This window comes from Procambarus clarkii, chromosome 1 (genome assembly GCF_040958095.1).
Source record: "Procambarus clarkii isolate CNS0578487 chromosome 1, FALCON_Pclarkii_2.0, whole genome shotgun sequence".
NCBI lineage: Eukaryota > Metazoa > Arthropoda > Malacostraca > Decapoda > Cambaridae > Procambarus > Procambarus clarkii.
Genome location: NC_091150.1, coordinates 36,958,769 through 36,983,903, shown reverse-complemented (window position 1 = coordinate 36,983,903; position 25,135 = coordinate 36,958,769). Strand labels below are relative to the sequence as shown.

The 25,135-nt window shown below is 45.9% G+C and overlaps 1 protein-coding gene and 1 non-coding gene across 2 annotated transcripts in view; one reads left to right on the top strand and one right to left on the bottom strand.

The window, feature by feature from the left end:
- Positions 1–25,135, top strand: part of LOC123768862 (glutamate-gated chloride channel) — a 183,858-nt gene that overhangs the window by 31,043 nt on the left and 127,680 nt on the right. The window lies entirely within an intron of this gene.
- On the bottom strand, positions 21,455–21,589 carry LOC138363971 (U4 spliceosomal RNA). Its single transcript, XR_011228284.1, has one exon. It is a non-coding gene; the product is annotated as a U4 spliceosomal RNA (small nuclear RNA).

Genomic DNA, 25,135 nt, shown 5'->3' with positions numbered 1-25,135 from the left:
TTGTAAATTGTCTCAGTAGAATTGATGCAATAATGTTACATAATATGGAAGCATAATACAAATCTCGTTTCCACTGTGTAAAGGTCCCGTATAAATACTCACACACACGTTTGGTGGGTGTCCATTGATTTAGTAAATTCTCACGTTTTAACCCAGAATTAATTTATGGACACATATGAAATGGTATGAACGTGCTGGCAGTCGGTGGTGTCCAACTGTGGGAGTCTACCAAAATGAATCGTCTGTTACGGAAAAATAGTTAAGACACTGAAATATGATGGTTGATCTCCGTAGACTTTCCCGCATTTTTCGGTCAATGATAGGACTTTACAGTACTGTTTTTGAATAACATTAAATCAACGTTAACAATGCGACCACAATTTAGTTTCCAGGGTGTTTCAGCCTTGTTTGGCCGGTGGTCATTACTGCCCTTATCGCTAACAATCAGCCAGGCCTGAAGGACTTACAGTAACGATGTGGTCGATCGTACAAATTTGGACGTGATGGACCAAAAGAAAGTAGACTTTTGAATTACTGATTTTTAGACAAACCGGAAAAGTTTTTATATTTAAGTTGCTAATGAATCTTAGCCTAACTATCCCAGGTCCAATACACATTCTCCGAGACCTAATACTGTACATATATGTACTTTACTAGGCCTATAAATATTTAAGTATGATTTTAACTTTATTTTCTTTCAGACTATGTAAAATGAATAGTAATAAATTTTGCTTTCTAGTTCTACCATCACGTCGATATGCGTATGATCGTCCACATAGATACAGAAGGTACTACCTTACCAGGAGGACGGGGTGTTAAGTCCACCACCTCGAGCACACTACAGTCACATGGCCCAAAGACATCACTTTAGTAAAGCTCCACACGCCATACACACGCTTGACACCCCAAGACTTAACCCAAATCATCATTTTCCCAGAAACATCATAGTTTTGGGAGCTGAGATTTCCGTGTGACTCAGGCTCTTCATTTCGACAAACACCGTCGGTGGACCTGCCGTATTATTCTTACCTTCATACCTTCTTGATATTCTTACCTTCGGCCGAGACAATGCAAGTTTCAATGGGAACCTTAAGCAGGTCTCCGACCATGGAGCTTTACCTCTTTTTAGGAATTATTTAGGTTAGGCAAAATATTCGACGAAGCCTCTTGACTATTTTCATTCCTTGAAACTGTTTTACGTGTCGTTGTTAGTTCCGTTACCCAGTGGGCACGAGAACCTTGAGTAACGTTCATTGAGCGTTAATCTATTCGTGAGAGAGAGAGAGAGAGAGAGAGAGAGAGAGAGAGAGAGAGAGAGAGAGAGAGAGAGAGAGAGAAGGCGGGAAGATAATAAAATATTTTCTGACGCATCTCCAATATTAAAATCTATGAATATAATTATCATACTTAAGCGAAGCGAGTTATGAACGCAATGTGTCGGAAGGTAGATAATGCATTCATTTCAACAGAATGTCGGAAAGGTGTGTGTACACGGGTTAATTTTGTGTGTGCGTGTACTCACCTATTTGTGCCTGCAGGATCGAGCATTGATTTTTGGATCCCAAGAGTCGTGTGTATTCACCTAGTTGTGCTTGCGGGGGTTGAGCTCTGCTCTTTCGGCGCGCCTCTCAACTGCCAATCAACTGTTACTAACTACTACTTTTTTTCCCCACACCACACATACACACCCCAGGAAGCAGCCCGTGACAGCTGACTAACACCCAAGTACCTATTTTACTGCTAGGTAACAGGGGCATAGGGTGAAAGAAACTCTGCCCATTGTTTCTCGCCGGCGCCCGGGATCGAACCCGGGACGACAGGATCACAAGTCCAGTGTGCTCTTCGCTCGGCCGACCGACTCCCCCTCGGCCGACCGACTCCCCGGGGTGGTTATAACTACAACTGATTATATGTATTCGTGTCGGTTGAGTAGCGGTTATGGGGCCCCAACACTCGACCTTTCAGAGACTGGCTCCGGAACCCTTTATGTTCTATCATATATATTTTGAATCCTCGTATAGTGTCTGCCTCCACTCTGTTCCCTGGTTCACTCCACTTCCCGACACTCACACTGAAGACCTTTCTAATATCATATAGATCATTTGAGCACTGAGTTTCCACCTGTGTTCTCCCATTCATAACCGACCCGTAGTAAATAATCTTTCCATGTCTACCTTATAGAATTTTATGAGTACTTTTTATGTCTTGATTACGTCTCCGGTGTTTCGTCTATCCTTCTGTAACGTGAGGTTCAGTTCTCTTGATCAACTGTTCTAGTTCGAGGGTGTATGATCTTGTCCAGTCTGGTGGTGTACCTTTGAAATTCTTTATTTTTTGTTTGGCATCATAAGGCCTTCACGCTGATGCTTCTGTTCTATAATTGAGCTAATTTAAGTGGTATTTGTTTGTGAATGACTGCTTTTCAGATTTGAAAGGCAGTCGTTATTAGTCAGCCTTGCACATGGAGCTGATGTTATCCGGTTTGTGTGTCTCAGAGAAAGAGTTTGTGTGATGTATTCTCTCAGGGATTTATTTTACTATCAGACTCGAGGGGATGTCAGACGTGACTTCAGTTAGACTTTGTTAGGCTTTCTGTTCCTAGGGCCAGTTTGCAGTGATCTAGAGTAGTTGCAGTTGAAATCCAGCAGCCACTTCTCAGCCCATTCTTGCAATTTAAACCAGTTTTTCTGCAGCTTCTTGCAGGAGTCTGTCGTGTTTATTCTTATTATTTTGTTGTATCATTTGCAAACATCGGTAAGAAAGTGTCCATTTCCCTGTGAGATCGTTCACATTAGTCAGACATAAGATTGGTCCATTGTGTGCTCTGTGTCTCTACCCATACCTCACCACTTGTGAGTCCCGTGTCTCTACTCATACCTCACCACTTGTGAGTCCCGTGTCTCTACTCATACCTCACCACTTGTGAGTCCCGTGTCTCTACTCATCCTCCTCACCACTTGTGAGTCCCGTGTCTCTACTCATCCTCCTCACCACTTGTGAGTCCCGTGTCTCTACTCATCCTCCTCACCACTTGTGAGTCCCGTGTCTCTACTCATACCTCACCACTTGTGAGTCCCGTGTCTCTATTCATCCTCCTCACCACTTGTGAGTCCCGTGTCTCTACTCATACCTCACCACTTGTGTTCTCTGTGTCTCATACCTCCTCACCACTTCGATGGTTCTTCCTCTCCTATGAAGATTTTATTTCTATTAACCAGGTATTGCTGCCTCATCCACCGGAGCACTTCCTCTTGTATTACTCCGGCATGTTTTGCCACCTCGCGGACCTGCCAATTCCCAGTCACTCCAAAAATGTACAGTTTCCATACCCTTATTTATCTTACATGACCTTTATTGCTCTATCGGATAACTCTTATCAAGTTTTTGAGGCAGGGTTTGCCATCACCGAACACAGGCTGATGTTTTGACTGAAGAGGTTTTTACTTCAGATGTTTTCTATATTCTCCATCAGTGTTCACATCACACTGCGTGTAAGAGATACCGGCCTTTAGTTTAACATCTCATGTCTGATATCTTTTTCTTATATTGGCACTATGTTGGCTGTCTATTAACTCTCTGGTAGTTCTCCTGTTTATATTCGTTCGATAGTTTTGTAAGTGGCCAGCGCAGGCCGTCACCTTCTTCTCTTAGTTCTCATGGTAAGATCCTGTCTTATTCAAAGGCATGTATGCATTCAGATTTATCAGCAAGAACTGAGTTCAATCCCTCGATGGTTTCCAGAGAAGGAAATACAATTATCCAAGTCTTGTTTGATTTGCTAAATAAAGACAGACACACACACACACACACACACACACACACACACACACACACACACACACACACACACACACACACACACACACACACACACACTTGTCTGGTAGCTGAGCGGACAGCACGCGGGACTCGTAATCCTGTGGCCTGGGTTCGATTCCCGAACTAGGCAGAGGCAAATGGGCAGAGTTTCTTTCACCCTGATGCCCCTGTTACCTAGCAGTAAATAGGTACCTGGGAGTTAGTCAGCTGTTACGGGCTGCTTCCTGTGTGTGTGTGTGTGTGTCTGAAAATAAAAATTAGTAGTTAGTAACAGTTGATTGATTGACAGTTGAGAGGCGGGCGGAAAGAGCAGAGCTCAACCCCCGCAAGCACAACTAGGTGAATACACACACTCTTTCATGTATTTATCCACCATCACTCACTATAGTGTAGTTATACAGGAAACAGGAGCCAGCACACACAACCTGAGAGATCTAGCACCACAACTGACAGACAGTCACCATTAACAGGTACAGTTTATCTGCGTAGCTGGATTTGTTATACACAAGTTTCAGAAGGAATATGATTGTGACGAAGGCGTGATCACGTGTAATGCGCAGCTGTAAACAAATACTGGATCATTAATCCGACCTAGAAGAATGATTTTTTTAAACATTGTGGAATGTATTATCGTATACAAATATTAATCTCTCTCTCTCTCTCTCTCTCTCTCTCTCTCTCTCTCTCTCTCTCTCTCTCTCTCTCTCTCTCTCTCTCTCTCTCTCTCTCTCATATATATACTGTATATATATATTTGAAGCATAAAGTTTGAAGCATATATATATATATATATATATATATATATATATATATATATATATATATATATATATATATATATATATATATATATATATATATATACTCTGGCGACATTTCACATCTGGGAAATACTGACTTATCTACACCCTGTCTTTACAACCCACGAGAAAATAGGGCAAGAGAAATTCCCTCTCTGGCACCACTTTCAGCGATCTCTATGGCAACCTACCTCACCTGTCCCAGCAGGCGTGCCAACCTCACCTGTCCCAGCAGGCGTGCCAACCTCACCTGTCCCAGCAGCCGTGCCAACCTCACATGTCCCAGCAGGCGTGCCAACCTCACCTGTCCCAGCAGGCGTGCCAACCTCACCTGTCCCAGCAGCCGTGCCAACCTCACCTGTCCCAGCAGGCGTACCAACCTCACCTGTCCCAGCAGGCGTGCCAACCTCACCTGTCCCAGCAGGCGTGCCAACCTCACCTGTCCCAGCAGGCGTGCCAACCTCACCTGTCCCAGCAGCCGTGCCAACCTCACCTGTCCCAGCAGGCGTGCCAACCTCACCTGTCCCAGCAGGTGTGCCAACCTCACCTGTCCCAGCAGGCGTGCCAACCTCACCTGTCCCAGCAGGCGTGCCAACCTCACCTGTCCCAGCAGGCGTGCCAACCTCACCTGTCCCAGCAGGCGTGCTAACTTCCCCTGTCCCAGCAGGCGTGGCAACCTCCCATGTCCCAGCAGGCGTGCCAACCTCACCTGTCCCAGCAGGCGTGCCAACCTCACCTGCGTTATGTCACTCTCCCAGGCTGGCCAACCCTCCCGGCCCTCCCACCTACCCCTTAACACGGTATTCTGAGCGACCTCTCAAGCGCCTGGGCCTGCTGGCGTGTGTAGGAATATATTAACAATGATGGTTGGTGTTAATATCACGGAGAGGGGAAAGTTTTGTTGGGTAGTTTGAAGCTAACATATGGTAAGGCTTAACACTGCCGAGGGGTGAGGGAGGCGGGCTAAGTGGATTGGCTGGGGGTCGGGGGAGGGGATTGGGATATTTGGGAGGGTCATGGATTGGGATATCTGGATGAGTTATATATTGGGATATCTGGGAGGGTCATGGATTGGGGGTATCTGGAAGGGTCATATACTGGGATATCTGGGAAGAGGATGTGTTTCTAAGTATATACTTTATTAAGAACGATTTATATATCTTTTTCTACCAATTCTGTTTGTTTCTTTCCACCTGCTCCCCACTCCCCCCCCCCCTCGCCCCTCTCTCTCTCTTCTTAGATGAGGCTAGACGGCTTAACTTTCCAACTGCTGAGCTGTAACTAACCTTCATGTTGAATGGCGCAGTTAAAAGATACATATTATCTTGGGTCATTACACGAGCGAGGTTACATAGCCTGGGGGCTGTTAAATACACGGATTATGTAACCTATGCTTGGAATCACCTGGTAACGATGGAACTAGTTACAGCAATAATGACGTAAGTGTTAATAGCAAATGTGTCCTTTAGTAGAGTGGGATACGTCCTCGACTCCGCAACAGAAGATCCCAAGTTCGATTCCCGGGCGGGACAGAAATGATTGGGCACGTTTCCTTTTACCTGACGCGACTGTTCACCTACTAGTAAAATAGATACCAGGGAGATAGGCACTTGTTGTGGGCAGCATCCTGAGGGGTAATGTCAGAAGATGACCTAGGGGAGACCTCGTTAAGCCGAACAAAAGACTTCCTTGTTCCCGACAAAGGGAACTACAGCTGCAAGCGAATTTTAGCCTTGAGAACACCTGTTGCAAGTTTGAAATTTTGCAGTGCAATCCAAATTACAACATTTAGAATTGCATTATTACAGGATTTTTTGTTGCAATGGTATTAAAGAGCTGATAAAATGAACTAATGGAGAAAGGCTCGAATAATTATAAAAAAAAAAAAAAATGATGAAAAATAACTACAAATTACATCATATTTGGCGAAGCTTGGAAGTGATGTAAAGCTTGGAATTAAATCATAATTTTTAATATAAATTGATGCTGATATTAAATTCAGCTTCCTGCAGGTGAATAATTTTCTATATATGATCTATTCTCATATCCCAGCTCCTTGTCCTCATATCCCAACTTCTTGTCCTCGTATCCCAGCTTCTTGTTCTCATATCCCAATTCTTTGTCCTCATATCCCAGCTCCTTGTCCTCATATCCCAGCTTCTTGTCCTCATATCCCAGCTCCTTGTCCTCATATCCCAGCTTCTTGTCCTAATATCCCAGCTCCTTGTCCTCATATCCCAGCTCCTTGTCCTCATATCCCAGCTCCTTGTCCTCATATCCCAGCTTCTTGTCCTGGTCTTGCAATGCCCCGCCCTCCCTAGTGTCTTACACTGCCCCTCTCTTCCTAGTCTTTGCAACTTACAGTTTCTTGTAATATATCTCCATTATTATCATGAAGCTCGGGTCACTCCGTCTTGCCTCTCTCTAACTGTCTACAATGTTCACATTCCTGTGATGTTTCTACAATGTTCACATTCCTGTGATGTTTCTACAATGTTCACATTCCTGTGATGTTTCTACAATGTTCACATTCCTGTGATGTTTCTACAATGTACACATTCCTGTGATGTTTCTACAATGTTCACATTCCTGTGATGTTTCTACAATGTTCACATTCCTGTGATGTTTCTACAATGTTCACATTCCTGTGATGTTTCTACAATGTTCACATTCCTGTGATGTTTCTACAATGTTCACATTCCTGTGATGTTTCTACAATGTACACATTCCTGTGATGTTTCTACAATGTACACATTCCTGTGATGTTTCTACAATGTACACATTCCTGTGATGTTTCTACAATGTACACATTCCTGTGATGTTTCTACAATGTACACATTCCTGTGATGTTTCTACAATGTTCACATTCCTGTGATGAGTACATTCATGCATCAAGCTGAGTAGCCTTAAACTTGATGTATGTAGATGGATTATTACATAGGCAGACACATGCACACGCGAACCCGCGCGCGCGCTCACACACACTGCCCCCTTCTTTAAGGGCCTGATAGCTGAGTGGACAGCGTTCTGGACTCGTAATCCTAAGGCCCGGGTTCGATCCCCGGTGATGGCAGAAACAAAATGGGCAGAGTGTCTTTCACCCTGATGCTCCTGTTACCTAGCAATAATTAGGTACCGGGGAGTTAGACAGCTGCTACGGGCTGCTTTCTGGGTATGTATGGACTCACCTCACCTATTCACCTATTTGTGCTTGCAGGATCGAACACTGACTCTTGGATCCCGCCTTTCTAGCCATCGGTTGTTTACAGCAATGACTCCGGTCCCATTTCCCTATCATATCTAGTTTTGAAATTATGAATAGAGTTTGCTTCCACAACCTGCTCCTTAAGTGCATTCCATTTTTCCACTACCCTCACGCTAAAAGAAAACTTCCTAACATCTCTGTGACTCATTTGAGTTTCTAGCTACCTCCCATGTCCCCTCGTTCTGTTATTATTACGTGTGAACATTTCATCTATTTCCACTTTGTCAATTCCCCTGAGTATTTTATACGTTCCTATCATATCCCCCTCTCCCTTCTTTTTTTCTAGTGTCGTAAGGTTCAGTTCCTTCAGGCGCTCTTCATATCCCATCCCTCGTAACTCTGGGACATGCCTCGTCGCAAACTTCTGAACCTTTTCCAGTTTCCTTATGTGTTTCTTCAGGTGGGGACTCCATGATGGCTCGGCATTCTCTAAGACTGGTCTCACGTAGGCAGTGTAAACCGCCCTAAAAGCCTCCTCATTTAGGTTTCTGAATGATGTTCTAACTTTCGCCAGTGTAGAGTACGCTGCTGTCATTATCCTATTTATATGTGCCTCAGGAGTTAGATTAGGTGTTACGTTCACTCCCAGGTCTCTTCCTCGAATCGTCACAGGTAGGCTGTTCCTCTTCATTGTGTACTGTTCCTTTGGTCTCCTATCACCTGATCCCATTCCCATAACTTTACGTTTACTCGTGTTGAACTCCAGTAGCCATTTCTCTGACCATCTATGCAACATGTCCAGGTCCTCTTGGAGAATCCTACATTCCTCATCTGTCACAACTCTTCTCATTAATTTTTCGTCATCCGCGAACATTGACATGTATGATTCCACTCCTGTAAACATATCATTTACGTAAATTAGAAATAGAATTGGTCCCAGCACCGATCCTTGAGGTACTCCACTTGTTACTGTTCGCCAGTCCGACTTCTCGCCCCTTACCATTACTCTCTGGCTCGTTCATTTCAGGTACTTCCTTATCCATGCTAGGGCCTTTCCGCTTACTCCTGCCTCTCAAGTTTGAATAGCAGTCTCGTGTGCGGTACTGTATCAAAGGCCTTTCGGCAGTCTAGAAATATGCAGTCTGCCCAACCTTCTCTGTCCTGTCATATCCTTGTTATTTTATCATAGAATTCCAAAAGGTTTGTTAGGCATGATTTCCCTGTCCAGAACCCATGTTGGTGCTTGTTTACAACCTAATGCTCTCCAGGTGTGCAACAAGTCGTAGCCTAATTATTCTTTCAAGTATTTTGCAGGGGTTGCTTGTCAGTGATACTGGTCTGTAGTTAAGTGCCTCCTCCATATCTCCTTTCTTGAAAATCGGTACGACATTTGCCTTCTTCCAGCAACTGGGCAATTCTCCCGACATTATTGACTCATTAAAGATCATTGCCAGAGGCACGCTGAGGGCCTGCGCTGTCTCTTTTAGTATCCACCACGGTGATACTTTGTCCGGTCCAACCGCTTTAGTTGGTGTGTGTGTGTGTTAGAGATAAATATATGTAGTAGATATAATAGAGGAAAATTAGATTGGTTAGATAGGCGGAGCCCAAGAGCTAATAACTCGATCCTGCAGACGTAAAGAGCAAATGTTAAATAGTAAAATACACACACACACACACATACACACACACACACACACACACACACACACACATACACACATACGCACACGCACACACACACGCTCACACGCACACGCACACACACGCACACGCAAAATAAAATCCTGATTGACAAACTTATTAAAATTTGTGATAAAGTTGATGAAATTCAAACATGAGGAAGTGGGATGGACAGATTGCATATTCCTCGATTACCATAAAGGATTAGATAGTATAACATGCAAGTGATGTCTACTCAAGCTGGAGAGACAGCCTCACCCGTCACCAAGACGGCTGAGTTGAGTGAGGAAGTACCTCTCAGGTGGGAAGCAAAGGCCAGACATGTCAAGAGTGTAGAGAGAGAGAGAGGTAACGAGCAGAGCTCCACAAGGACATGGTTACATCATATCAGTGTTGATGCCATAAAAAAAAAGATTCAGAACAGAAGGGGGTTTCAAGTTCGTGTAAATGGAACTCGACACTCCAGATGTTATATGATGAATGGCTACAGAACTTCAACCCGGCCAAATGCAATGTTATGAGGATAGAAATAGGAGTCTGAAGAATGCAGACTTCATTCATTAATGCAGAATGGAGGGGACACAAATTACTGTGTCACAAAAGGAGGAATTTCTGGAAGTGTAAATATCCTCTCAGTATATATATAATATACTTTAATTTTGGCGGTACAAACATATACATAGCTGAACTGAACTGCAAAACTGAACCTTTAATGCTGGGAAAGAAGTAATTCAGAAAAGTCATGTTTACGGTCTTTTTGGAGTGAACCCGGGCACCGCCGGGGACTCCATGTCGTTATAAATCAGTTATGGAACACACAAAAGACTTGGGAAGGGGGAAGGACACTCTCAGGAGAAAGTGCCAAGCCATTACGACTATATAGCAGAGGAAAGGGGTCAGGATACGGATTTCGGGATGCGACGGGAGGAAGAAATGGTGCCCCAACCACTTGGACGGTCGGGGATTGAACGCCGACCTGCATGAAGCGAGACCGTCGCTCTACCGTCCAGTCCTTATTCTTATGTCAAGAACTAATACTCAAGTGGAAGTAGGACGAGAACAGACAAATGCTTTCACCGGCAACACAATACTAAGCAACACAACACAATACTAAGCAACACAACACTAAGCAACACAATACTAAGCAACACAATACTAAGCAACACAATACTAAGCAACACAATACTAAGCAACACAATACTAAGCAACACAACACTAAGCAACACAATACTAAGCAACACAACACAATACTAAGCAACACAACACTAAGCAACACAATACTAAGCAACACAACACAATACTAAGCAACACAACACTAAGCAACACAATTCTTAGCAACACAATACTAAGCAACACAATACTAAGCAACACAATACTAAGCAACACAATACTAAGCAACACAATACTAAGCAACACAATACTAAGCAACACAACACTAAGCAACACAATACTAAGCAACACAATACTAAGCAACACAATACTAAGCAACACAACACCAAGCAACACAATACTAAGCAACACAACACTAAGCAACACAATACTAAGCAACACAACACCAAGCAACACAATACTAAGCAACACAATACTAAGCAACACAATACTAAGCAACACAATACTAAGCAACACAATACTAAGCAACACAACACTAAGCAACACAATACTAAGCAACACAATACTAAGCAACACAATACTAAGCAACACAACACTAAGCAACACAATACTAAGCAACACAATACTAAGCAACACAACACTAAGCAACACAATACTAAGCAACACAACACTAAGCAACACAATACTAAGCAACACAATACTAAGCAACACAATACTAAGCAACACAATACTAAACAACACAACACTAAACAACACAACACCAAGCAACACAACACCAAGCAACACAATACTAAGCAACACAATACTAAGCAACACAACACTAAGCAACACAATACTAAGCAACACAATACTAAGCAACACAATACTAAGCAACACAACACTAAGCAACACAATACTAAGCAACACAACACTAAGCAACACAATACTAAGCAACACAATACTAAGCAACACAATACTAAGCAACACAATACTAAGCAACACAATACTAAGCAACACAACACTAAGCAACACAATACTAAGCAACACAATACTAAGCAACACAATACTAAGCAACACAACACTAAGCAACACAATACTAAGCAACACAATACTAAGCAACACAATACTAAGCAACACAATACTAAGCAACACAACACTAAGCAACACAATACTAAGCAACACAACACTAAGCAACACAACACCAAGCAACACAACACTAAGCAACACAACACAACAAGCAACACAACACAACAAGCAACACAACACAACAAGCAACACAACCTAGGGAATCTAATAATACTGACCATCTTCCAGGTTTGCCAAGTTTATCCGATAAATTCTCAGATATAATGAAGTGACTTGGCACACGTGTAAAGATATAATGAAGTGACTTGGCACATGTGTAAAGATATAATGACATGACTTGGTACATGTGTAAAGATATAATGACGGGACTTGGCACACGTGTAAAGATATAATGATGTGACTTGGCACATGTGTAAAGATACAATGAAGTGACTTGGCACAAGTATAAAGAAATAATGAAGTGCTACAGAACAAGTGTCAAGAGATAACGAAGCGAGATATCAACATTATGAAATTTCCCCTGAACACTTTAGAAGGAATTTAATCCCTTTACTAATTTGCGTCAAAGTATTTTAAAAAGGACAGACAGAGACACACTCCGACCTTCGCACACCCTCCGTGCTGGGTGGAAAATAATTAGGGGAACTGCATATGAATTTTTGTTCAGCTATCACTGAGGAAGAGTTAGAAACATTTCCATAAAAATGTGTTTGCTTGAGGAATATCACCGAGTAATATTCATTCCCAGACTTGATAGTGGTCCAGGCCGGACCGCAACGTCGTCGTTTCTTAGTTTGGTGATGTGTGGTATGGTTTACAGTACTGTGTTATGGTTTACAGTACTGTGTTATGGTTTACAGTACTGTGTTATGGTTTACAGTACTGTGTTATGGTTTACAGTACTGTGTTATGGTTTACAGTACTGTGTTATGGTTTACAGTACTGTGTTATGGTTTACAGTACTGTATTATGGTTTACAGTGCTGTATTATGGTTTACAGTACTGTATTATGGTTTACAGCACTGTATTATGGTTTAATTCCTCGTTAAAACTCATCGATGTTTTAGATACAGCCGGAGTGACGACACCGGAGAGTTTCTCCAGCTTCCGGAGAGTTTCTCCACGCCTCACTAGAGAGTTTCTCCAGCTTCCCAGAACAAGACATTCTACAATCAAGATTAAAAGAAGAATAGGAGGAAAGGAAGAAATATTATATCATCTTTCTCTTCACTCATTTTCTTCACTATTCACTTCTGGCGAGTGCAGGCTTGCATTATGTCCTCCGAGGCCCTCTGGTTAACGGGACATTCCGCAGTTAGTGAACACTCTTATACAAACGCCTTGGGTTCACTAGTATTTCTTGTCTTGCACCCAATTCTCTCTCTCTCTCTCTCTCTCTCTCTCTCTCTCTCTCTCTCTCTCTCTCTCTCTCTCTCTCTCTCTCTGCCTCGTAGTTGGCCTGTCAGTTCTAGAGTCGTGAACTTCCCATTTCCAAACTTCCGCCCATTTCAGCGTATCAGAGCCGTGCTGTCAATCCTTCACAGGTTCCAGAACTGTGTTTCCGTGCTTGGTAAAAGGAGACGTGTTCCCTCTTCCCAGTGTTCCAGAGATGTGTTCAGAATTGTTCTATTTTGATGATTTATGCCCGTAATCAGAGCCTGCTTCAAAACCGCTTTTTTATCCATCTCTGCTCCACAGGTGTGTCCTCCACCTTTCTTATTCCAGAACAGCTCTGTCTTTGCCCATGTTCCAGAACAATCCTGTCTCTGCCATGTTCCAGAACAATCCTGTCTCTGCCATGTTCCAGAACAATCCTGCCTCTGCCATGTTCCAGAACAATCCTGCCTCTGCCATGTTCCTGAACAGTCTTCTCTTTTCCATTTTTTTCTAGAACAGTCCTCTCTCTTCCCTTGTTCCAGAGGAGATCTGTACCTTTCCTTGTTCAAGACCAACCCTATTGCTTTGTTTTCGAACAGCCCTATCGCTTCCTTTGTTCCAGAACAGCCCTATTCCTTTGTTCCAGAGCAGCCCTATTCCTTTGTTCCAGAACAGCCCTATCCCTTTGTACCAGAACAACCTTTGTTCCTTTGTTCCACAACCTTTGTTCCGATTATATTTGTTCCTTTGTTCCACAACAGCTAAAACCCTGCCCTTCCCTTGTTTCAGAACATCAAAGTTCCTTCACTGATTCCATAATAGGCCTGTCGCGTCCCTTGTTCCAGAACCAACCTGGGTTTTACGTGTTCCAGAACATCATTGTCCCCTTGTTCAATAACAGCCCTGTTCAACAGTTCCAGAGATTTACTCTCCTGCAGTCGTCTTGCGGAACATTGTCTCTGTCGTTGTGTTACTTATGGAGCATCGTCTCTCTCCTTGTGTTACGTTCCAGACGTCCTCAAGCACGGGTCTTCTGGTCTCTCCCCGGTCCTTACAAGCTTCACTCTTCCAGTCCTGCAATCTTGACCTTTCCAGCCACTCTCAAGCTCTTCCCTTCCAGTCATGAGTATGGTAAACACAGACCTGGGGCCAGTATGGCTCCAGGAACGCAACCTGGCACTCGGCAGGTCAACATGGATGCGTTCAGGAAGGCAGGACGTGTGGCAGGTCAACATGGATGCACTCAGGAAGGCAGGACATGTGGCAGGTCAACATGGATGCACTCAGGAAGGCAGGACATGTGGCAGGTCAACATGGATGCACTCAGGAAGGCAGGACGTGTGGCAGGTCAACGTGGATGCACTCAGGAAGGCAGGACATGTGGCAGGTTAACATGGATGCACTCAGGAAGGCAGGGCATGTGGCAGGTCAACATGGATGCACTCAGGAAGGCAGGACGTGTGGCAGGTCAACATGGATGCACTCAGGAAGGCAGGACATGTGGCAGGTTAACATGGATGCACTCAGGAAGGCAGGGCATGTGGCAGGTCAACATGGATGCACTCAGGAAGGCAGGACATGTGGCAGGTCAACATGGATGCACTCAGGAAGGCAGGACATGTGGCAGGTCAACATGGATGCACTCAGGAAGGCAGGACATGTGGCAGGTCAACATGGATGCACTCAGGAAGGCAGGACATGTGGCAGGTCAACATGGATGCACTCAGGAAGGCAGGACGTGTGGCAGGTCAACATGGATGCACTCAGGAAGGCAGGACATGTGGCAGGTCAACATGGATGCACTCAGGAAGGCAGGACATGTGGCAGGTCAACATGGATGCACTCAGGAAGGCAGGACATGTGGCAGGTCAACATGGATGCACTCAGGAAGGCAGGACATGTGGCAGATCTCATTACGCTCCCAGTGTGTTCTCTAGCTGGGCCGGTAATGGAAGACCCTCGTTGTATATAGTTTGCATTCTTAACATGACCTGGATGTTGACAATGCAACATGTAAGTATGTTTCCTACAGAATAGGAACATACATGTACACAAACGTATACACACACACACACACGTTCAAACATACAAACGTGGCTTGTATTAGGGGTACAGGTCCGCGGGACATAAGTCCTTTTTGGTTAGGAAGATGGAGTACAGGAGATAACAGCTCGAGCCTGCAAGCACACATAGGTGAGTACACACACACACACACACACGCGAGCGTACAGAAACACACACACACACACACACACACACACACACACACACACACACACACACACACACACACACACACACACATACACACACACACACACACACACACATACACACACACACACACACACACACACACACACACACACACACACACACACACACACACACACACACACACTTTGCAATTCCCCAAGACAAGTCGTTACTTAGTATAAGTGGCGGGCCACGCATCTCATTACATAATTAGGAAACACTTTTTTTTCAGGTTTCTTGTTCCCACTCTTTAACACAGATTCCCCTCCCCCCCCCACCCTGCCACCCTCGTGGCCCAGATACCTGTCTATGGTTACCTTGCCCTGGTAGTTAGAGCAGAATGGTAGCTTAATAACACACACACACACACATGCCTCGTTTGATGTGAAATTGTGTAATGACGAACAAGGGAGCGGTTAAACTGGGTCGTTTGCTACGAGTGGTTTGTCATCAAATTACCCCCAGAGTCAGTGAACAGCTTCAGCCCCCCAGAGTCAGTGAACAGCTTCAGCCCCCCAGAGTCAGTGAACAGCTTCAGCCCCCAGAGTCAGTGAACAGCTTCAGCCCCCCAGAGTCAGTGAACAGCTTCAGCCCCCCAGAGTCAGTGAACAGCTTCAGCCCCCCAGAGTCAGTGAACAGCTTCAGCCCCCCAGAGTCAGTGAACAGCTTCAGCCCCCCAGAGTCAGTGAACAGCTTCAGCCCCCCAGAGTCAGTGAACAGCTTCAGCCCCCCAGAGTCAGTGAACAGCTTCAGCCCCCCAGAGTCAATGAACAGCTTCAGCCCCCCAGAGTCAGTGAACAGCTTCAGCCCCCCAGAGTCAGTGAACAGCTTCAGCCCCCCAGAGTCAATGAACAGCTTCAGCCCCCCAGAGTCAATGAACAGCTTCAGCCCCCCAGAGATTGGTACTGTGATAGATCACAGTAGCCCCTTACACTACTACGCAGGTACTGTGTAGTAGTTTACCTTAGTATACCAAGGTAAGCGTGATAGTATATCATCACGCTTACTGTTAATATACATCAGGTTTACCTTCTTATATTATCTTTCAAACCGTCTGAAGAATTTAATTTTCTGTAATGAATTTCTAGGGGGGGGGGGGGGGGAGACTCAAATAATTATTGAATTCCATATTTCACATTTTTTGAGAATAATGCACTATATTAACGTAACTAAACGGAATGAAACTATCTTTAATCTCACGTAACCGTAACACAACCTAACCATGGATAGTGGATAGCACTAATTATGTAGTGGTTTTTTAAGTTATTATCTCCAAGGGATATCTCCCAGAGGACAAACTACACACTGGTGTACTCTCACACTAACTCTCACTCTTGCTGAGTATGGAGACGGTACCCCTGTCACTCTTACTGAGTATGGAGACGGTACCCTGTCACTCTTGCTGAGTATGGAGACGGTACCCTGTCACTCTTGCTGAATGTGGAGACGGTACCTCTGTCACTCTTGCTGAGTATGGAGACGGTACCCTGTCACTCTTGCTGAGTATGGAGACGGTACCCTGTCACTCTTGCTGAGTATGGAGACGGTACCTCTGTCACTCTTGCTGAGTATGGAGACGGTACCCCGTCACTCTTGCTGAGTGTGGAGACGGTACCTCTGTCACTCTTGCTGAGTATGGAGACGGTACCCTGTCACTCTTGCTGAGTATGGAGACGGTACCCCGTCACTCTTGCTGAGTATGGAGACGGTACCCTGTCACTCTTGCTGAGTGTGGAGACGGTACCTCTGTCACTCTTGCTGAGTATGGAGACGGTACCCTGTCACTCTTGCTGAGTGTGGAGACGGTACCCTGTCACTCTTGCTGAGTGTGGAGAAGGTACCCTGTCACTCTTGCTGAGTATGGAGACGGTACCCCGTCACTCTTGCTGAGTATGGAGACGGTACCCTGTCACTCTTGCTGAGTATGGAGACGGTACCCCGTCACTCTTGCTGAGTATGGAGACGGTACCCTGTCACTCTTACTGAGTGTGGAGACGGTACCCCGTCACTCTTGCTGAGTATGGAGACGGTACCCTGTCACTCTTACTGAGTGTGGAGACGGTACCTCTGTCACTCTTGCTGAGTATGGAGACGGTACCCCGTCACTCTTGCTGAGTGTGGAGACGGTACCTCTGTCACTCTTGCTGAGTGTGGAGACGGTACCCTGTCACTCTTGCTGAGTATGAAGACGGTACCTCTGTCACTCTTGCTGAGTATGGAGACGGTACCCCGTCACTCTTGCTGAGTGTGGAGACGGTACCCCGTCACTCTTGCTGAGTGTGGAGACGGTACCCCTGTCACTCTTGCTGAGTATGAAGACGGTACCTCTGTCACTCTTGCTGAGTATGGAGACGGTACCCCGTCACTCTTGCTGAGTATGAAGACGGTACCTCTGTCACTCTTGCTGAGTGTGGAGACGGTACCTCTGCCACTCTTGCTGAGTGTGGAGACGGTACCGTCACTCTTGCTGAGTGTGGAGACGGTACCCTGTCACTCTTGCTGAGTGTGGAGACGGTACCGTCACTCTTGCTGAGTGTGGAGACGGTACCCCGTCACTCTTGCTGAGTATGGAGACGGTACCCTGTCACTCTTGGCTTCACGTGCCTACATTTGAAATCAATTGAAACAATCATTGAAAGCTGTGTTACCACACAGTCGTTTAAGCTGGCCCTAATCAACATATAATTTCGTTTTATTTCAGAATATATGTATACTAAAGTATGGTAAACATTTCGAAAGAAAACACTATAAAAGGCACTAAATTATTATATATTTTTTATATTCTGGCGAGCCATGACGTCAAGAAAATGTTCTTTGTACCAGTAAGTACATTTTGTTCTCAGACGGCACTAGGCTGCAGCGAAATGGCGTGAATTTGTATTGTTTTTAACCGCCTCTTTACTCCCCCCCCCCGGCACTGTTGACTGCAGCTGGTTATCAGTAACATCAGTGATCTCGTTGATCAGATGATCAACGAGACTGTGACCACACGCGGCATGAAGCAACTAATCGAAATTTGAGGTGTTATTTCGAAGCCTCTATTTGGCCAAGATATATATAGAACGGACACTTGCTTCTCTTTACAGTGACGTCCAGTGGCTCAGGGTTGCCATGTCTCTATTGAAATACATTTGTATTTACATAACTATCTTTTCTGCTTGGCTTTCCCAGACCGTTATCATGTAACTACACCTATCTCTTTCTCTCGAGGAGACTCAAATGAGTGTTGTACACGAATATCTGAGACTTTCGTAAATATTATATTTTTGTTCAAGTAGTGAAGTAAATACTCAAGAACGTGTCGACATTTTGTCTTCAAGCTTACTGGAGAAATGCGCATCTCATCTACTAGAGTGCTTTTGTCTTTACACGTCCATAACATCTACACGTTAGTTGCACAAAACATTCATACAAAACAAAAGGGGGGGGACCTTTGACAAGTTGCCGGCTTCCAGTCTTCGTCGAGGCAGATAGAGATGGTGGCCCTCAGGTAAAGTCAGGTAAATATTACATTCATGTCAGAATCAGACACAATTTCCTGTTCCGTGTATGTGGCACCTTGCCTCTGTCACTCTGGTATTTAAAATAATGTCCGCCACTGTATTGTGCATCTGTCAATATAAAATAAAATGTCTGCTTGTATGTCTCTCCAAAGTCGAGAGACATACAATGACTGGGGTTTCACCTCACCCAACTTTCCAACATGAAAAAGGGATATTATTGAGTATCATAGGCCTGTTGGGGGTCGCCATAAGTGCCACATTTTAAGAAAAATTGACGTAGCAGTAACAAGTACTCCCGCCGTTCACCCGCGCATCATTGTCTGGTTTTCTAGAAAACAACGAACGTTCGGGTTATCGCATTATCTGAGAGAGAGAGAAGGGAACTACAAGGACAAGTGCCAAACTCTTACAACTATATAGCACTTGGAAGGGATCAGGATAAAGATTTTGGATGAGATGGAGAAAAGAAATGGTGCTCAACCACATGGACAGTCGGGGATTGAACGCCGACCTGCATAAAGTGAAACCGTCACTCTACTGTCCAGTCCAAGTATTTGGGCAGAGAGAGAGAGAGAGAGAGAGAGAGAGAGAAGGAGACAATGGGGAAGAGAGGAAGAGAGAGACAAATATGGAGAGAGTGAGAGAGAGGAGACAACGAGGAAGAGAGAGACAGAGACAGAGATGGAGAGAGACAGATTGAGAGATAGAGATAAAAAGGGAGAGAGAGAGAGAGAGAGAGAGAGAGAGAGAGAGAGAGAGAGAGAGAGAGAGAGAGAGAGAGAGAGAGAGAGAGAGAGAGAGGGAAGGGAGTATCAGAAGAAAGCGCCGAACCATTACGATTATATAGCACTTGGAAGGGATCAGGATAAGGATTTGGGATGGGACGGGGAAAAGGAATGGTGCCCAACCACTTGGACGGTCGGTGATTGAACGCCGACCTGCATGAGGCGAAACCGTCGCTCTATCGTCCAGCCCAAGTGAAAGAGAGAGAGAGAGAGAGAGAGAGAAATATGTGAACGGAGTAAGGAGACTCGACAAATAGAAAGATGGAAACTGCATTTCTTGCCGTACCTTCAATCTGATTGGTTTAGGAATTGCCAATCACGAGCTCCTCTTCCCCCTCCTCTCTCTCTCTTCCTCTCCTTCTTCTATTTCCCCCTCTCTCTTGCCCCCCTTTTCTTCTCCCTCTTGCCTCCCCCAACAGTGACTAAAAACTTCACAAACAATCCACAAACTTGCGCATTAGAGACGTTCTTGAGAAACTTTGGCAAGATTCCGGATTCAGAGAATGTCGGGTATTGAAACGAAGCAAGAGGCGGCGTGTGAAGACCCGGTGTCATGTTTGCTCGCGTTTGGCTCTTCTTCTCCCGTCCTTATCACTGTTTGTATAGGTGTTTTTCTTTACTGTATGTTTGGGGCAAAACTGCAGATCCTCTTGTCTTTCATGGAATCAGGTCTTCATTACCTCCCCTTCCATGTATGGAGTCAACTTTAACAACCTTATGATATATGTATGGAGTCAGTCTCCACCTCCATGTATGGCGTCAGCCTCCACTATCTTCTCCACTTATGGAGTCAACCCCCCCCCACTAACTTCCACTCCATGTATGTAGTAAGTCACGGCTACCTTCCCTTCCATGTATCGAGTCAGCCTCCACTACTTCCCCCTCCATGTATGAGTCAGCCTCCGCTATCTCCATCACTTGCTGCCTGACTTATACTGAACAAATATTATTGTATCTCTAACAAATTTGAGATTCAAGTAGCTGTTAGTGTCGTGTCGCCGCCTCCACCACGCTAAACAGTAGCCCCCTGTCCATTTTCTCCAGGCCTCTGATAATCTTACATGTAGTGATCAGGTCTCCGCTAGTTCTGGGGCCGGATTCATCAAGCAGTTACACAAGTACTTAGAAATTTTGTACTTCTTATCTCGTTCTTGGCGATTACGCCGTGATTCAACTGTTCACGAACGCCAATCGTGATGGTTCTTCGCCAAGACACAGCTGGCTTTACACAAGCCGAACCTACGTGCAGTTTTCTCGACTACACAACCCGGAGGCGGAAATATCTCTGTCAGCGAGTCCGTCTTGCAATGTAATATGTGCTCTTTGTGACTGCAACTCGTGTTAAATATATATTTTATGAAAATACAAATGTATAATATCATAGCAAGGTTAAAAATACACCAGAGTTCAGCTCTGGTATTGCTGGTTCGAACTCTAGTCGGATCACAGCATTTTAAAGTGATATATTCGGTGGCCTTGGTGTCCGCACTGTCACCCAAAATGCCGTTCTAGCCTTCCTATCATCCTCGTCAGCATGGGATGACCTGGCCAAACAAGTTCTACCAGACAACTTGGGGGATTCAGCTGTTTTGTGTCGGGAATGACAGCAGAATCTAAGCTCCGTCTCCAAATGATGTTAACAGCCTGTGATATTTTATTTTAGAATTCTTGATGAATAGTGAATTCCAGGAATCTGGGCCTGGTGCAGAGTGCATGGGCATGCTACTTGAATGTTCATTGGATTTAGGGTGACATCTGGTATATAGTTCGATGGTCGCAACACATTCACGAAGAATTAGTTTGGATTATCAGTCTTCAGTATGTTCCGGAGTTCACTGGAAACAGAATCTTACTGAATCTTCAGTATTTCAGTAATTTCTTTGCTTTCATCTTTAAAAAAAAAATTAGTGAAATACTGAAAGTTTTCAACTAGCAATAATCGCACCTCGGATATACCTCATTGGTTAAAATTTAGTTTCCAATGAACTCCTGAAAATTCCAAATCCTTATCCCGACTCCTTCCCAGTGCTATATAGTCGTAATAGTGGTCCAAGATGGACCATTATTACTTGATAATGGGTCCAGGACGGACCGAAACGTCGTCGTCTCCTTCTCTTCTGGTGTGTGGTCTGGTCATCAACACTTCCGCCACGTTATTGTGACTCATCGTCTTCATTACTTTACATTTACTTGGGTTGAACATTAATAACCATTTGTTGGTCCATTTCTTCAGTTTGCCCCGGTCATCTTGTAGCGTCTCCTACTCTGTCTTAATCCTCCTCATAATTTTTGCATCATCAGCAAACATTGAGAGGAACAAGACGTTCACATATATATAAGAAAACAGGATAGGTCCAAAGATTGAACCCTGTGAGACTCCACCTCTCATTCGTCAGCTCACCACTGTTACATGGGCATTGTCATAGTTGATAACTGTCACTTGGTCACTTGTTGTTGATACTGACAGTCGCTGTCAGCTTTACACTATCAGTTGGTTAGTGTCAGCTTTGCACTGTCAGCTAGATGACCAGAGTCAGCTGTGCACAATCAGCTCTAAACCTGCGGTGCTGGAAGTTCTTGCTGACATCACTGACCTATTTTGGTCTCTTGTGTTCCCGTGTGACCCAATATTCTGTTGGTTCTGGCCTCGAGCATCGTGTCACTGGCCTCCATTCCTCGTAGTCTTGGACGTTTGCTAAGTCCCAGGTCCCAGGCTTTCATGTCTCGGGACGTTATTAAGGGCTGTCTTGTGTGGAGAGGTTGCCAAGCTAGCGATGCATACTCTGTTTTTGGTCTTCTGTAGGTTGTATTTGTCTTTGTTTCGCAAGGTTAACCGAACGTTGGAGTGGTGTAGGATGTCGAGGGGGGGGGGATTCGTTATCTCATCAGCATCCCTCTCACTCTCCCTACTCACTCTCCCTACTCACTCTCCCTACTCACTCTCCCTACTCACTCTCCCTACTCACTCTCCCTACTCACTCTCCCTACTCACTCTCCCTACTCACTCTCCCTACTCACTCTCCCTCACTCTCCCTCACTCTCCCTCCTCATTGTCTTCTACTCCAGTCTAACCAAAATCCTCTTTCACTAAAGAGCTGAAACTCGTCGCCGGAAGCACAATTAGGTGGGAGTGTTCCAACACTATCCCACTCTCACCCACTCACTCGCACTCAGCCACTCCCACACTCATCTACTTGCATTCAGCCACTCCCACACTCATCCACTCACATTCAGCCACTCTCACACTCATCCACTCACACTCAGCCACTCTCACACTCATCCACTCACACTCAGCCACTCTCACACTCATCCACTCACACTCAGCCACTCTCACACTCATCCACTCACACTCAGCCACTCTCACACTCATCCACTCACACTCAGCCACTCTCACACTCATCCACTCACACTCAGCCACTCCCACACTCATCCACTCACACTCAGCCACTCCCACACTCATCTACTTGCATTCAGCCACTCCCACACTCATCCACTCACATTCAGCCACTCTCACACTCATCCACTCACACTCAGCCACTCTCACACTCATCCACTCACACTCAGCCACTCTCACACTCATCCACTCACACTCAGCCACTCTCACACTCATCCACTCACACTCAGCCACTCTCACACTCATCCACTCACACTCAGCCACTCTCACACTCATCCACTCACACTCAGCCACTCTCACACTCATCCACTCACACTCAGCCACTCCCACACTCATCCACTCACACTCAGCCACTCCCACACTCATCTACTTGCATTCAGCCACTCCCACACTCATCCACTCACACTCAGCCACTCCCACACTCATCCACTCACATTCAGCCACTCTCACACTCATCCACTCACACTCAGCCACTCTCACACTCATCCACTCACACTCAGCCACTCCCACACTCATCCACTCACACTCAGCCACTCCCACACTCATCCACTCACACTCAGCCACTCTCACACTCATCCACTCACACTCAGCCACTCTCACACTCATCCACTCACACTCAGCCACTCCCAAACTCATCTACTCACACTCAGCCACTCCCACACTCATCTACTCACACTCAGCCACTCCCACACTCATCCACTCACACTCAGCCACTCTCACTCTCACCCACTCACTCGCACTCAGCCACTCCCACACTCATCTACTTGCATTCAGCCACTCCCACACTCATCCACTCACATTCAGCCACTCTCACACTCATCCACTCACACTCAGCTACTCTCACACTCATCCACTCACACTCAGCCACTCCCACACTCATCTACTCACACTCAGCCACTCCCACACTCATCCACTCACACTCAGCCACTCTCACACTCATCCACTCACACTCAGCCACTCTCACACTCATCCACTCACACTCAGCCACTCTCACACTCATCCACTCACACTCAGCCACTCCCACACTCATCCACTCACACTCAGCCACTCTCACACTCATCCACTCACACTCAGCCACTCCCACACTCATCCACTTAACCACTCTCCCACACGCAGCCACTCTTCCACTATCAGATACTACCCCTAGCTTATCATCTCTCCCAGGCTGAGCCACTCTCCCAGACAGAGCCACTCTCCCAGGCTGAGCCACTCTCCCAGACAGAGCCACTCTCCCAGGCTGAGCCACTCTCCCAGACTGTGCCACTCTCCCAGGCTGAGCCACTCTCCCAGACTGTGCCACTCTCCCAGACTGAGCCACTCTCCCAGACTGAGCCACTCTCCCAGGCTGAGCCACTCTCCCAGACTGTGCCACTCTCTCAGACTGAGCCACTCTCCCAGACTGTGCCACTCTCCCAGACTGTGCCACTCTCCCAGGCTGAGCCACTTTCCCAGACTGAGCCACTCTCCCAGACTGAGCCACTCTCCCAGGCTGAGCCACTCTCCCAGACTGTGAAACTCTCTCAGACTGAGCCACTCTCCCAAGCTGTGCAACTCTCCCAGACTGTGCCACTCTCCCAGGCTTAGCCACTCTCCCAGACTGTGCCACTCTCTCAGACTGAGCCACTCTCCCAGGCTGTGCCACTCTCCCAGACTGTGCCACTCTCCCAGGCTGAGCCACTCTCCCAGACTGAGCCACTCTCCCAGACTGTGCCAGTCTCCCAGGCTGAGCCACTCTCCCAGACTGAGTCACTCTCACAGACTGAGCCACTCTCCCAGACTCAGCCACTCTCCCAGACAGCCACTCTCCCAGACTGAGCCACTCTCTCAGACTGTGCCACTCTCACAGACTGAGCCACTCTCCCAGACTGAGGCACTCTCCCAGACTGAGCCACTCTCCCAGACTGAGCCACTCTCCCAGGCTGAGTCACTCTCCCAGACTGTGCCACTCTCCCAGACTGAGCCACTCTCCCAGGCTGAGCCACTCTCCCAGGCTGAGCCACTCTCCCAGACTGTGCCACTCTTCCAGACTGAGCCACTCTCCCAGACTGAGCCACTCTCCCAGACTGAACCACTCTCCCAGACTGAGCCACTCTCCCAGACTGAGCCACTCTCCCAGACTGAGCCACTCTCCCAGGCTG